Source organism: Molothrus ater, chromosome 9 (assembly GCF_012460135.2).
Source record: "Molothrus ater isolate BHLD 08-10-18 breed brown headed cowbird chromosome 9, BPBGC_Mater_1.1, whole genome shotgun sequence".
In the NCBI taxonomy this organism is placed as follows: Eukaryota; Metazoa; Chordata; class Aves; order Passeriformes; family Icteridae; genus Molothrus; species Molothrus ater.
The window spans coordinates 12261845-12277949 of record NC_050486.2 but is presented as its reverse complement, the minus strand read 5'-3'; the positions used below and the strand labels follow the sequence as shown (position 1 = coordinate 12277949).

Here is a 16105-nt window from a genome sequence, read left to right as displayed (position 1 = left end):
TCTTTCTCCTTAATTATGAAATCATCTGCACCTTTATATACTAGTTTCAGCACTCTCACTTTTCCTTTGCATATTTATTTTGTCTTCCCAGTCAGTCAGAGGCTAACTTTAAAACTGCTTTTATTTTCTATAAAGACTCTCTTCTACACTGACAGGTCTCACATTTCCTATCACCATAATTGCTCTTGGGACTTCTTCCAGTCCTCTCAAAATCACATGATAAGTGTTCTCATTTCCTTTCCAATATGCCTTTCCAAAAGTCAGTTTCTTACACTTTGAATTACAGCCAATCTCCCATTCAGTATGCTGAACACCTCTCTTGTGCCTTTGCAAACATTTCCTCACCAGCACCTGGAAAAAGTTAGCAAGATCACCCAGGTGACTACATTTTCACAAGCCATTAATGCTTCCAGGCACTACTGAGTGTAGTCTGCAGTTGCCCTGATAATTAAAACTGGCAGAACTGTATGATATTTTATAGCAGGCATATTTGCAGGCATGTCCTATGACTTCCAATACTAGCTAAATTCTCAAACTCCTTGCTTCCAAATACTTCGTATTGTGTGCTCACACAATTGTTATTTCCCCACCTAGTTCCTGCTGCGTCACTCAGTTACTTGATTTGTACAAAATCAGTACAATTAATTAAGATTTCCTACTATTCTTTCTTTCAGTTATCTGTTGGAATGCCCCCACCTACTTAGTACTCAGAAAAAGTTTTCTGATATATCGAAACTGAAACCTATTCCAGGAGAATAAAGGGAAAAAAAATAAAAATGGACAGAACGTAGTATTTGTGAAATGAAACAAAACAAGATAGGATTTAATACTCTTGATACTAAGTTCAGTGCAGGCTCTCAGAACATCACACAATCTCAAAACTGAAAAAAAAATGAGATGTTACTTCACAGGTATGTATTTCTGATTTTTAGTTGTGCAAAATACTGAAATATATACATAACATCAGTAGAGGGTATTAGTTCCAGTTAACTATGTAATAGAAGCTTCATATATGCTTAAATGTTTTGCTAAAAGAATCCTTACTGTCATTAAATAAGAATGAAGGTATAAAAAATGCAAGAAACCGTCCTGGTAGTTGGCAGATCATTCAGCAATGAACCCAGAGGCTCACAGGTTTTGTGTAAAAAATCTCTAACAAACTTTTATTACAGCAATCACATCTGTTCAGCAATCACATCTGAACATGTTTTGTACATATGTACTAGAGCAGACACTGTTTCATGAGGGTTTGAAATCTGTGGAAATACCCTTGTGAAAAGGAGGGAATGGAAATCCCCTTCACATCCATTATTACTTCAAAATATTTTATATAAAATTAATATCATAGTCATGGATGGAGTTCAATGTTTATGAATATGGAAACATCTTCTTGCATTCTGGATATTTTGGGAGGATCTGTAGGGGCCTTATGGTTCCAGAATTTCTTGCTTATAACTATTCTTTCTCAGCAAAAACCTAATCTCTGTTAGATATTAGTCCTTTCTTTAACTTATGCTGGAATAACTCTTGTATTTCGCAAGACCAGACTTGAACTGAAGGAAAAAGAAAAGGAATGTATGTGGCCAAATTAACTCCTGCTTCAAGCAAACGCTGCAGCCAGGGCAGGCACAGGGAGGCGAGGCTCTTTCCTCTGGCTTGTTACACCACTTATGCACGTTCTCATCTTCTTCTTCTTTGTCCTCTCCTGTGCAGGAGTGTGGCTACATTTCTCTTCACTGAGAAAAGCAAGGCATGACTTCCCATGAATATTTCTGAGATTCACATTCTCTGAACCTCAGAGAAAGGAAAAACAATTCTTATCTCATTTGCTGTGCCTGTGTTGTGCCAAAGCAGAATGTAATATGGAGATTGTTTACCCAAAGTGATGGCGTTTTGTTTTCTTGGCTTATCTGGGCCAAGCATGTGTGTGTGTGTTGGGACTGTTGGCTGACAGTCACAAGATTCTGTGCAATTCAGTGCAGTTGAGTGCTTGGCAGATTCAGTTTAGATGTAATTTAATATAGTGTAATATAGTATAGAATAATATAGTATAATAAAGTAATTAAATAGCCTTCTGATAAGATGGAGTCCTCCTCATCATTCCTCTCCTTTGTTGGGAGCAAAAATATCTACTATACTGGAGCAAGTGGCTTTTAGACATTGCTGCTGATAACAAAAATACTGCAGCTTAGAACTTCAGTACTGGTCAAACCTTACACTCAGAGTAAACAGAGGGAAGAAAAGGAAAAAAAGGGTGAGGGGCAAGTGGGAATCTCTGTCCTTTCCCCACCCCCTGGGTCTCAGAAGGAAGGCTACAGCTCGTGGGTGAGGAACTTTGGGAAAGCTGCATTGAGTCCTTGGGCAGGCAGATGGGGTCACCCCACATAAACCATTACAGCAATATGAACAGTTGCAACAGGAGATGAAAAGGAGGATGGGTTTCTTTCCACAGGCTGACCCTCAACTGCAAATGCAGTGGCAGGTTTGGGTTGGAATCTCAAACTGAGGCAAGCAGAACAATGGTCTTTCAGGCTCAGCCCTTACTCTGTGCTCCAGCTGCCTTCCTCAGCAGGCAGCCTGGGAGACACCATGTACCTGAATCAGGACAACTGACTCTGGGTGTCTCTGGAACACTGAGTCAGCACAGGGAATATCTCATGTGATTTGCAATGGAATACAGCAGCATATACTTACAAATGATTGAAATAAACATAACTAACTTGGCACCTTCCAAGGATGTTAAATAAATTAATTTACCAGAAACTAATTTTTATAGCAGAAGACTGATTTCCAAGTGACTATTGCAGTATAAACTTATTCATAATAATCATCTGAAATTCTGATCTGCTCTTCAAATCAGTACACTGTACAATGCCATGTCAATGAAGAGCCTATACAACATCCCATTAGAGTGCTGTATATTTCTAATGCACTCCTGCTCTTTCCAAGAAATTATCTTTACTGTAATAAATAATTGTTGATTTATTCAGAGCAACTAACAACTTCAAGAAATGCTAATGCTTTCATGCACTGTCTGTCTTCTGCCAGAAGACTCACAAGGCTCTAGGCGTATTTCAAAAACCCTGCTTGGACTCTCTGTGAACAGTCACCAGCCAAAATTTAACTATCCTGGTACTTTTAGTATTTTATAAACTAATTTTATATGGCCCTTAAAATACACTGCTTTGATGAACCATCTTGTGAATAAATTTGTACAAGGATAGTGAAAATAAGCAGTTTCAATGTGTGATAAGCAGCTTAAAAATATTAATGTTTAGAACATCTTTTTAAACACATTCACAGATTCAAAGAACATTAAATTTATCAACTCATGCTATCTTCAGTTAACCTATGACACTAAATCCAAAACCAGTCATGCTGGATTTCTTGCTGAGTGTGCCTATTAAGTGGCTGTTGCTGCAATCCAAAATTAGAACTTTATTCAGTATCAGCACTTTCTTGAAAACAAATACAAAGTTGACAGTTATTTTTAAGAATGTGCTGTATCACACATTTAGAAAACACAAATAATGCCAGCAAACATCAAGAAGATGTACCTTATAGAGTGCCACAGGAAACAGAAATCTCACAGAACAACAAGATCTTCCTATCACCAATAGCTAGAATTTGGACCTACTGTTGTTTATTTAAAACATAGGGAAAACTCAGCTTCCTGTCACTATAGATGTATTTTGCTCCATATACAACATGACCCTTGACTTATAATAGACATCAGAGAACTCCTTGGCTTCCATTCAGTCTAGCCACTATAGACTGAACCTGCAGAAGGTTCAGCCAGCATCCACACTACTTTAAAAGGATTTGGCACATCATCAAAAAAAAACAAAATATGAGCTTCCTTCAATTCTAGTGGGAAAGCACTTGAATGGCAAAAAGAAAAAAAAGAAAAGGACAGAAACATTGCCAGGTCAGACAGTCCCGCTCCTTGTTGCTGAGGCAGCACAAAGCAGAACTCCCAGCTGTACAGGTACTGTATCAGCCTTCCTGTGTTTCTCAGGTTTTTTGAATGTTGAAATCTGCAGTCAGATGCAAACTGCATGGTACAGTCCCCACTAAGGAAAAAATGCGTGATTCCTAAAGACATTATAAATTAAGGCCAGTTTGAATGAAGCAGCAGAAATCTATGGTTAACCAAGGACAAGGCTCATGATCTGCCATGTCTGAATACAAGTTGGAGGAATGGTAGCACTCACTGGATGGTGTTCCCCTTCCTGGCTAATCTACAGGACCTCTGTTTTCAATGCAAATGGGCAGAGCAGCAAGAAGGTGTTGTCTCTAAAAGGTGTTAACAGAAATAAGAATTTTTCACATGTTGCTGATTGAAGGGAAAGACTTGGTTATAATTTCCTCTGAATTCTATTCCTAAATCCCACCTCTTCACCATTTTGTTGATGGAGGCCCTTAATGTTTCCCATCTCTTGGGAAGCATCATTTTCCCATTTAAACTTCAAATACATCCTTCCAGTATACTGGTACTAACTACAGGAGTTAAAAAGGACTCTGGAATCACCAAATACACAATAAAGCAGGAGCTGGCAAGTTCAGAGTATCTTGAAATGGGAGGAAGATGTAAAAAAAAATTGCTGTGAAATGAATTTCTTTTTTTTTTCCCTTATTTTTAAACAGATTGCCATGTTAGAAGTAACTGATTTTTGGCTATTTGCTAAGCTAAAGGACTTTTTTTTTGCCACTAGAGGTTGTTCTAATAGCCTTCTACTAGGTTCTTCAAATTTGCAGTCCTACTTCCCAAATTAATACGCACCTACCTCTCAGCACACTCTCTACAAACTTTTGAACTTCCTCCACTGTGCCTTCTGCCCACAGAGGATTCCTTCTCTTCTAGTCTCTCCTGAAGCTTCTTCAATAAACTTCCTATTTTCTTGACAGTGTTCACTATGTCCATTATCACATTTTCACTTCCAAGGAGGTGTCTTGTTCTCCCATTCTTTCCGATCCCATTTTCTCCTCTTTGTTCCAACTTCTTTGCTCTGTTTGTTTTCCGGCTTGTTCTTAACACTGTCCTTGTAGGCTTGCAGTTCTATGAATTTGCTTTCACATGCTGTCTTGCAAATTTGTGAGCATTAAAATTCTGGAATTATATTAAGCTTCTAAAGTCATCTTGCTCATGCTTTTTTTGCTGGATTTGCAGAAGTTCTGCAAGAGTTTTCCTAGCAACTACTAACCTTGAAGCTTTCCTAGCATTTCCAAATTATTTTCATGCTCATCTATACCTCTTCCTGTCACATTAATGATATACTGAACTCTGTAGGAACAATATGGTATTTTTTTGCTACCTTCTGCCATGATAAAATCCTACTAAATCAGTTATTTTTTGCATCTCTTCGTGACAGATGCACATTTGTGTAATTTGTACAGCACTACCTCACCTCAACTATTGAACTCCTCTAAAAAAAAGGACTATTACTGCATAAGCAAGATACAAATGAAAAGGCCTAGAGGCTGGCTTTACTACAAATGCAAAGTTGTTTCTCTGACAGGGTTGTATTTACTTTAAATGTTGAGATTTTAAAGTAATTACAAATTAAGACTTCCCCAGACTTCCAAAGCTCCCAGATGTTTTTGTTCATTTGTTTTGTGTTTTAACAACTTTGACATTCTCCTAAGCAATTCTTTAGCTTAAACTGTCTGCTTGTGCAGACTTCCAGAGCTTCCAGATGTTTTTGTTTATTTGTTTTGTGTTTTAATAACTTTGACATTTTTCTAAGGAGTTCTTAAGCTTAAACTGCGTATTTGTGCTCTTAAATAGTAATTACTAGTTAGGCAAAGGCTTTAGTTTGCCTTGCAGTTTTAATAAAAACTACATTAATATATTCTTGTCTGACTTCCATTTCAAATGGATGAATTACATATATTTGTTAGCTAAAAAATAGTAAAAAATAGAGATTATCGGAACTGACATATCATAGTGAAAATAAATGTATATAAAGACAACTTAATGAGTGTCTTACAATAGCTACCCCAGATATTTGCTTGAATTAAATGTATACTTTGGTAGTGTAGGCGCCTCTAAAGTCATTAAAGGAAGGTTTAATGAGTGCTTCAGGGCGGATTATTTTTCCCCTCTAGGTTGCTGGACCAAATCAGATGAGTGTGTTGATTTTCTGTAATTGCACACATGTGATGCATAGCGTATCTACTTCCAGAAACAATAATGTATATAAACAGAAATATCTGAGAATATGTTTAAAAATCACAAATATGTTTAAGTTATGTGAAGGCAATGATGCATAAACTATTTCTCACAGTTTTATCTGTGTAGGCAATCTTAAAGCCATGTTACATCTGCTTCCTTTTTCATGTTTATATGCTTAAGTCTGTTTGTGTTATAAAACACAAAAGGTAAGTAATTGTATGAGCCTGTTCTCTCTCTAATTCCACTCTAAAAATTCTGACCCTGTTTTTGCTGATATTTATTGAATTCTAGAGGCTTTCTAGACCAGCTAACTCACACAGTTTCACCCTGCTCACCAGCAGCACATGATCCCTTTGGACCATAGTGCCATCTAGCTTCTCTTTTCCTGACCTCAGTAATTCCATGTGTGGAACACAGTTGAGTGATGAAGCAAAAGAAGGGCCAGGGAGAAATCATTAATAGAATTGTCAAGTTAGTTGGTTGTTTATCTAGACATACAGCTGAATTATGGGAGCCTGACAACAAACCCCTCTTTGATAATCCAAAAATGAGACAAAAGCATGTATTTTCCTTTGGAATAGGTCTTATTGCTTCTCTTCAAAATGGGAAAATCAAGATCCTTACTGATGCTCTAGGCAGGCTACCAATGCCTTTGGAAAAGCTCTGGCACCATACCAGTACTAATACACACCTCACAGGACAGCAAAGACAACGTGGCTAAATCCTTGCACATTGCTGAAGGCATTTGTTTCTTACAGAAAAATCTCTGCTTTCAAAGGAGCAAAATTTGAAGAGACATAGAACATTCCTTGAGATGCCTAGAAAGGAAAAGGGCTGGGAAAAGTATCTTTGCCTTCACATGATGTGGTGAGAGGGTAATGACTTCCTTGCATACATATGGAATCTGAGATCCCCTCAAAGATGCCCGGGTTTCATCTGCCTTTACAATATATGCGGGACCTAACTCCATGTAAGCATAAAACAAATCCAGTCCCTCTAATGAGGCTATAACTTCAGAACAAGAGCTGCAGTGGTAGAACAGAAAAAGTCTCTTCCAGGTCTGGGTCTGACTCATATCCTTGGCAGTTTCTGCTGGACTACACAAGATCCAATCTAGTTTGCTGAATCTTTCTTTCTAATTCACTGCTGTGCTCGTTACTATGAGGAGGGATAGATATTTCCTGCTGTGTCCCATGAGCACGGTTTGCTCCTCCAGTGGCACCTTTACATGAACTTCTTACTATTGGAATGCCAACTGTTTAATGCCGTTAATACCTGAGAGGAAAACAACTGAATCTTCAAACATTAATTTCAGAATGAATGTCAAGATAAAGATTTTCCATTAAATCCTAGTAACCAACCAAACTTCTTAAATGATCAGGGTATATTAAGGCCTTAATCCCCAAATAATTAACAAATTAATTGAGATTCCATTGGTCTTATTCCTTTCTGCATAAACCACCCTAAGTCTGCGAAGGATGAGGATAAATGAGCTACTGAGTGCAAAGGTGGCATAAATGTGCAGTTCTTAGAGAGATGCAGGAGTTGGGGCCTTTTGCAATGGCCTTGTATGAGGGAGAACAACTCAGGCCGTTGGCTGGCCCCTGTAAAAGAGCAGCTGGAGGTCAGCTGCCTCCTTGTTCCTAAAGAGCTGACAGACACAGCTGCCTGCACTGTGACAGCTTCCACCAGCATCACACACCCTTGGTTAACAGCTACAGACAACCTTGGCACCACTGAATGTTTTTATGGACTTTCTTGCCAAAAGCCTGTCCATAGACTATCTGAATAAAACTATTTCTACAACATGTACCTATGCCAGCCCAAGAATGGCTGGTACAAAACCAGCTTTATACACTTCTGTTTGAAATCAAATTTTGATGTAAAAATATTACCAAATATTTATATGACAGCAGTTCACCAACTTAGTTCTCAAAATCAATTAATAGAAAACAGTATTTAAATATAGTACTGTGTAAGTGATGAAAATAGGAAATAAAAGAACACTTCATTATTTCTATAGGTATCTCATTTACAGACATAAACTTATATGGGCCATTCAACCCTGATTAAGCTGATCATAATTGATTTCAGGTTACAGATAAGAATAACATATGATCAGCTATTTTATTCATTAGGTTAACATAATATTTATAGTGTTAGAGGGCACTAAATGAGATAATGGCTACAATACTCTTAGTTTTACATGTAGTGGGCTTTTACTCTGAGTTATTTGCTCCACAAGTTGCATTCACACAGATTCCTCAATATGCTTTTCCTAAAACCTTTTTTACATTTGGGAAGAGATTGTTTATACATTTGTATACTTATGAGACATTACTTTTTCTTTATAATTAAATGAAAATTGTCTCTGAAATCTAAAAGAAAATAGGTGAACTAAATTAATAAAATTTGCATAAGCTACCAGATAATGACTTCATTTTTTTTTCCTCAGAGTTGTGCCCTACATTCTACAGAAATCAGACCTATTTTATCCTCTGGGAAGCCACACTCTTTCTGCCACCCCCAACCTTGTGGAGTCTTGTAAATATGTGTCTCTCAGGAGTCCTGATCTCCAGATCAGCTTCTGGGCATTAGGGCTCACCAGCTCCTGACATGACAGAGACCTTGGGAGGAGCAGCCAGAACACCTGGGGCACCACGTGCTCTACTGCAAAGGGGTACGGGCTCATCTACCACTCTGACACATGCTGTCAAACAAAGATTATTTCTCTGAGCAATAACTACATTTTTAAAATATTCCTAAATTCCCAAACTCAGTCAAAGGGATGTTCATCAAGGGATATGAAGTTCTGACAAGTTTTGTCTATCTCAAATTAAATAAAGCCATAGTTCAAAAGTCTATATATTTTGTGATTAAGTACACATGTATGTACATGTATGTACATAATTCTTGCATGTTAATAACTGAGTAACAAAATATCTTCCCCTCAACAGTCTGAAAATGTATTTGTGTTTGGGCTGATACCAAGCATGGGACACTATCATCTCAAGGATTTTTTTAGCATAGTATGACTACATTGCAGAAGGGACTATAATTATAATCTTGACATTACCATAACGACCGTGGTTGCTATCAGGTGACAGGTATTATATAGATAATCAGTAGACAGCAATATTTAATGATGCATGAGATAAAAGAAAATTAATTCATGCCTTTAATTCAGTTCAGAGCCATCATTTGTTAAATCTGCATGTGACTGTCCTAATCCTATTCATATGTACATAACAGTTACATTAAACAACAAAGAGCCAAGCAAGATATCTGCTGTGAAATTCAGAGAGCTTATATTTACTCTTTCTATACAATGAATATTTTTTTACATTTCTATTTATCTCTATTTTTAACACAATAGAGTTCTACTGCCTTGATTTAATTAGCACACCAAGAAAAAAAAAGCTAGTAGCCACTAGCTACCAGTGAAAGGTATAAAAATGCCTTTATTGAAATCAGATAGAAGCAGTAGTGAGGCTGGCTATTTTTTCCCCCTGTTGCAACCTACCAACTCTTTCATTTAATCTGTCCTAGAAAAATAATGCCACAAACTGAGAAAAACTAATCTAGAGTAAGGGGAGATGCTCTGTTGAATGAAAGAGGGACAATTATGCTCGCTGGAGGAGTGAATATGACTGAACATTTCAAATCCTGCAAGATTTTATCACTACCTTTATAAAACAGGATTAATTGAAAGAGATATTTTTGTGGAAAAGGACACTCCTGAAATGAAGCTATTCCAGTATGTGTAGATGGCCATGTATGAAATGCAACAGAAGACAAAGGAGGAATACTCAAACATAGATGAAGCAGCACTACTCACATATCTTCACAATATTTCTGGTTACTAACTCTGTTCAAACCTTGGTGCTCCTGTCTCCACAGCGACAACACTGCTACAGCCATCTCACTGAATCTTAGAATGGAAGATGCAAAGTTTATAGAGAATCACAGGAACAGTGTTTAATGAAATTACATCAAACTCAGTGTCAGAGGTTTCAGGCCGAGGAGAAACTGGATATCTCAGCACTGTGGTGCACAGAGGTAAGGGAGACAAAGGGGTCAGAAGCAAACATAGAGGATATGGAAGACACATGAAGCAAAGTTTGCACAATGTTTTATAAAACTGACTATTTTTCAATTCATCATCTTTGTCTCTCAAGCTCTCCCTTTCACAGTTTTTCTCTGTTGCTAATGCTCACTTTGTTGCTTTGTGACTAACATTACACCTCCATCACATCATCAGCTTCAGAACAGATCAGGAGGGATGCAGCTCTTGCCTGAAACATAGCTGGGTTTTTAATTCTGCCCTCAGACTGCCACACAGCAGGTGAAGACAGCCTGAACCCAAGGCATCTTTGGTCTTAAGTGAAGCTTTTTAATAACAGCAGCTCTGTTCTTGTTTTGTCTGCCCTGGCTCTTGAGCTACCAGAGCTCATTCTGTCCAGTAAGGATGAGATTTATTTTTCCTTCCTTTGTGTTTCTCTGGTAATTAATACTAATTATGCTTTTCATTGGCTTTCAATTCTAGAGGAGCAGGAAAACTTTGGAAGCAGGAGTGAATCTCACAGTACAGAAAAAAGAGACATTTAAAGGATGCTGAAAAATTTTGGCAGAGGCACATTTTTATTATTCATTATTTCAACCCATTGTCTTACAAGAGGAAAAGTTCAGCATGGTGAAGTCTAAGGTGCTACACAGCTCCCTTGATTGGCTTGAGCTCCCCTTCCAGCTGGCAGCTTGCTTTCCTTCTGAACAACTCAAAAGCTTGGCTCTACACTGATGACAAGCCTGATGTCTGGGGTTGCAGGTTAGACATCCTGCAGTTTTCCCTGAACTCCAAACAGCTAACCTTCCTGGAGTGGTTATTTTGCCTCTTCAGACACCCAAAGCTTCAGGCTAGAAAACAGCCACAAATGTTTTTTTTCTTGGGATTGTTTCCAGTTCTTTCTTTTCATGAATATCCATGCAGACTGGGTGTAGGGCAGACTGCACAGAGACCTTTCCCATATTGAACTCCTTGACAACAAACAGGCAAGGTGGCCCATGCTCTTCAAGCAGAGCTATTTCCCTCTAAGGTCGTGTTTTCCACACCAGAAGAGATCAATAGATCACCATGTATGGTAACAGATTGGTGTGAATACCTGCATAAATGTGTTTATTCTGTAATGATGTCGCTTTTAAGTTAATATGATTGAACTCTTCAGCCAAAAAGATTTTTTCTCCAGCCTTCAAACTATTTTTAAATTTTTCTTTCATATTATCCTTTTTTTACACAACCTTACTCAAATGCAAATATCTGTAAATATAGACAAAAAATTTGTCCACTGCTCTGCACAGTAAAAGCCTAACTTCAATACCTACTTACTCTAAATAGAAATTTAAGTATGTGGGATTTGTCCATCACTTTAGTTTTAGTTTACAACTGTCTCCCAAAACTTACCCAGCTCAAGGAGTTGTGCCCTGATCAGCAGAATCAAGAACTTTTCCCTTAGTGAAGAAAATTACAGAAGATACTGAAGAAAGGGGAAGAGAAGGAAAGAAAATAGACTATTACCCTGGTAAAATGATGACAGTGCATGGGAAGGATTGACATAAAGGAGCAAAAAAAAGTAGCTTTCTTAGAAGTTAAACAGTCACGAGAAAAGCTATTTTCGCTGCCATTTGAGAAAGGGACTTCTGAATTTAAAGAATATTGCAATAATCTAGTTATGTGATTTAAGATTAAATAGAAAGCTAAAGTATATGTTGTCACTTTTTTCTTTAATGAAATGCTACACTTAAATGTCTTCATTTGAAAATAATCTGTATGTGGGTTTTTTTAAAAATAGCATCAACTTGGTAGTTAGGAAAAAAAGGTTCACAATGTGCTTATGGCTGACTGAATCTGGAGGTTAGCTAAGATGTTATCTCTGCTTGTCAGTCCAGCACTGCTGTTGAATGCAGTCTCCACAAGACTGCTGATGCAACTCATACCTTTTTTGATTTCAGAGTTTAAAGAAAATTTTCTGGTGTATGGAATGCTTTGTTAAAGGAAGAAATTGAAAATACAAGTGCATGTTTTTATTTATTAAGAAAAGCATAGAAATGTATTTCCTCACATACAAAGAATCAAAGAATCTGAGATGGTTGCTTTTATCATAATCCCAGGCCTTTTCTGGCTTTCAGATTTTTTTCTGTGTTGTTTCTCAGGATCAAACTGTTAGTGCCCCTGTCCTGCCTTCTTCATCTCCCCTTGTCATAATTTCCCAGCTTCACATAGCTGCCTGTATACTTTTTACACACCTAATTTGGAGGCAATGATTGCCCAGTTTTGGTGGAGACTCATATTGCTGTAGGTACCTCATTCCACAAAGCAGCTCTATGGCTTTTTATAACTATTTTGAATTAAGGGTGACTTCAAAAGATTAAATCCAAACTCTAACTTCAGGAACACCCTCTGCAAGCAATTTTCACAAATAACCCATGCCTCAGGGCATTATTTTGAGGCATCACAATTTTACTTTCAAAAAGCAGGTCCCACATGTATTTCTGCATGGGCAATTCACAAACTGAGTGGCAGATCTATTTGGGCCATAATACACCCAATGGCACTTTTCAAGCACATCAGTGCAACTGACCACAATTCATGCAGGCTATTACTAACTCCTACCTGCTCTTGTTTCCAGAAGCCCTGAGAAAATAGCAAAGGAACAGGCAACTATTGCATGCGTACATCGTGGCTGATCTGCACTACTGTATCATTCCTGCATCATAAATTCAATGCTTTAATGAGCTCTCACCTCCCATCTAAAGCACATGAAGGCAGCTAATACATGTCAATGCCAGCCAGTCTAGGAAGGGCAGCTTCAGGCCATGCTCACACAACTTGCTTGGCACAACACCAGAGGAAAGGAGCAACTCAGTTCAAGCAAACCTCATTTGAATTGCTGACAGGATTTTCCATCATCTTCATTTACACTTCTTGAAAGAGTGTTTGGTTGAGACATTTTAAAGGACATATCCCTTGTGTCTGTAAATTGGCAACATATCCCTTGTGTCTGTAAATTAGTTGTTTGAGCATGACAGAAATTCACGTTGAAGAAAAGTCACCATTAAACTAGCAGAGGACATATAAATCTGTAAATTAAAGCATAGAATGACAGAAACTGAGAATGAAATCCATTTCCTTAACCAAGAAGCAGTGCCACAGAGCCAGGAGAACTTGAGCCAAGCTGAGATTCCATTGCAATTTACCATGGAGTATTTACAAGGTGGAAATACAAAGATTATGGCTGTAGAACAAGGCATACAGGACTTTTCAGAGCAGTAATTTCTCAGAGAAATTGATCTTGAGGCAAATAGTCTTTCTTAATTACTTTAAATTCATTTTTTTCTCCGTAATGTCATTTAGGTCACCTGAGTATATTAAAACAGTCAAATATTTACAGTCAGATGTAATTACATCAAAATTTCCAAGGGATTTCCAGGTATTTCTGGAATTGATGCATAGCATAAGGATAGCTGTTTAGAGTTTTGTACATCATAGCATTTTTATACATGTTTGCATTTTAAAGGTGGTCTATATAAAATACAGGCATTTCAGATTTAACTTGCATGCTATTTCACAAGGGAAGAAGCCCAGAAGTACCAGTTATCTGATGGTTTGGACATTGAATTTGGAAAAATTTTATTGCTTTCATTCCAGACTAACATGTTCCATAGCCAAAAACAGGGGAGAGGCATTGTCTAATTTTTTATTTTAGAGTTTGATTTTTTTTTTTTTTTTTTTTTTTTTTTTGCTTATGAGCCCAGTAATGAGCTTTACCAAGTGTCTTGAGGTTCTTTAGCCATGGTGGGAGATGCAATATGCATTCTTCTGTGAGTTCCAGCCCAAGGATTATTTTGTAGTTGAACAGGGTCTTACCCTCGGGTGGCCCTTGGTTGAACTTTATTTTGGGAGTGAACCAGTGTATTTTCCAGGATTGGGATAGATGAGGATGAAGCAGTTTCCCTCCTCCAGTTGCTCCACAAAAACAGCTAAAGCACAGCCACTGCGATTAGGATGAGATATTACAACAAGGATATAGGGGCTCCTTCACTCTCCAAGATATGTGCACAGTGTTAATAAAATCAATCTTGCATATCTTATATGTTCAATATTTCCTCGCTGGCTCTCTGCATCTTTCTGGTGCCATCACTCAGAGGAACACTGTCTCCAATATGAAAGAAGAAGCTTTCTGTAAAACTCAGACTCAAGGAAACTTATTTTACTTTCCCATAGGTACTTGAAAGTGGCTAAAGCTGTTTTCGAGATGTTCATACATTTTCTGGATGTCAATTAAAAAAAAAAAGAATCCTTTTGAGGTCTTCATTCTTTGTGTTTTTCAAATCCTGATCTTAACAAGTATCTCTTCTGTGATTATGGAGATTTTTTTATGCCAGGAAACAAAATATTGGTATGGGACTTTTAGATACATCATTGTATCACAGATACCTAACAGGTCTTAGTCTTGGGGAAAAAATTAAATTATTCCCTTCTCTTAAAGCATTTCCTGTGAATACTCAAACTCAGCAGGTAAAGCAAGCAAAGTGTGTGGGGCATTATAAAATATGGCCAAAGGGCCTTTTATATTATTACTTATCATGTGTGACTTTTCCTTGTTATTATCCCATCATTAAACTACCCTCATGAGAGCTCTAAGTTTGTGTCACCCAATTCAACAAACTCTTGTTGTGACAAAGTTTCCTACGTTCTCACGGGTCCATTCTTCTCGAGACAGCACAGCTTAGGTGATACTGCTTGTGGATGCCCACGGATTCAGAACACAACTACCTTCCTGCAGACGTTTGTGCCAGAAGGCAAAAACAGCACTAAGTATCATCACCATGAGAACAGCAGCAACTGCGTTGGAAAAGAGGAAGGAGGAAGTCAAGCAACACAGAAGGAAATAGAAAGATTTTAAGAGCATTCCTGGGAGGAATGGGCCTGCAGCACTCACCACCACAGTTTCGGTGTGAGGAGCTGTCTCCTTTCCAAATGCCACACAGAATCTGTTATTTTGTATCTGGCAGAGGCTGTGAAACCATACTTCTGCAATAATATATTTAAGAGAAATACAACAAACTGGTAACTGAACAGGTGACAAGGTTAGATGGGCAACACCAGCCTTCATATTGCATTGTATTTTATCGAGTGCCCATGGGGAGAGACCTTTGTTAAAACAGGCCTTAAAAAGCTTTCAAAACAAAATATCCAAACCAAATCACCACAAAGGTGCGTATGTTTTTGTTTTTAACAGTTTCCACAGACAGCATCATCCTGAAGTTTGCCAGAGAAAGCTGAAGGAGGGTCTTGCATGGAGCACAGAGATCAGGTATGCTGGGGGAAAGGAAGCAGCTCCCGGTGTCTGTGTGCCTGTGTGTGTAATGAGACACCTACCAGTCCTTCACAAACGAACCTTGTGTTCAGGGAGCTCACTTCAAAGAACTACTTTAAATGCTGAAAGAATTACATCGATTTTATAAAAACAAACTTGCATATGTCTCAGAAAGAGCTGTCTAGGTGCCTGTCTCATAGTGAAATCTTTAGAGCATAACAACAATTACGTGCGTTGCCATATTTACCGGTTATCCCAGATTCCTAAATCCAGTGCTTTGGCTGGAGTCCTGGCCGGCTCCTGGGGGCGGACAGCTCCGTGCCGGGAGCGGGGCTGAGGGGGCGGCCGGGAGATCCCGCCCCAGTGTCCGTCCCGGTGCCTCGGGAAGGCACCCGGCGCTGCCTGGCCGTGCGGTGGAAAGGGGAGCGGGCAAGAAGGGCGTGGGGTCACAAAGGAGCAACAGGAGGGGAAGAAGCGCTACCGGGGGCCGGGGCGGCTCGGCTGCCCGACGGGCGGTGGCCGCCGGCGGGGGTGGCGGAGCGGCCTGAGGGGCCGC

The 16105-nt window shown here is 38.6% G+C and overlaps 1 protein-coding gene across 10 annotated transcripts in view; it reads right to left on the bottom strand.

Annotated features, from left to right (window-relative positions):
• The window catches only part of VCAM1 (vascular cell adhesion molecule 1), a 41375-nt gene extending 25277 nt beyond the window's left edge, over window positions 1–16098 (bottom strand). For 4 of the 10 annotated variants that reach the window (XM_054515694.1, XM_036387458.2, XM_036387449.2 and 1 more), the window contains exon 1: window positions 11634–16097. The gene's annotated coding sequence lies outside the window, so the exon portion shown is untranslated. Of the gene's footprint in view, window positions 1–11633 lie in introns of all 10 variants that reach the window. The other 6 variants (XM_036387453.2, XM_036387455.2, XM_036387456.2 and 3 more) reach the window with 4 other exon arrangements.
• Between the last annotated feature and the right edge of the window lie 7 nt (window positions 16099–16105).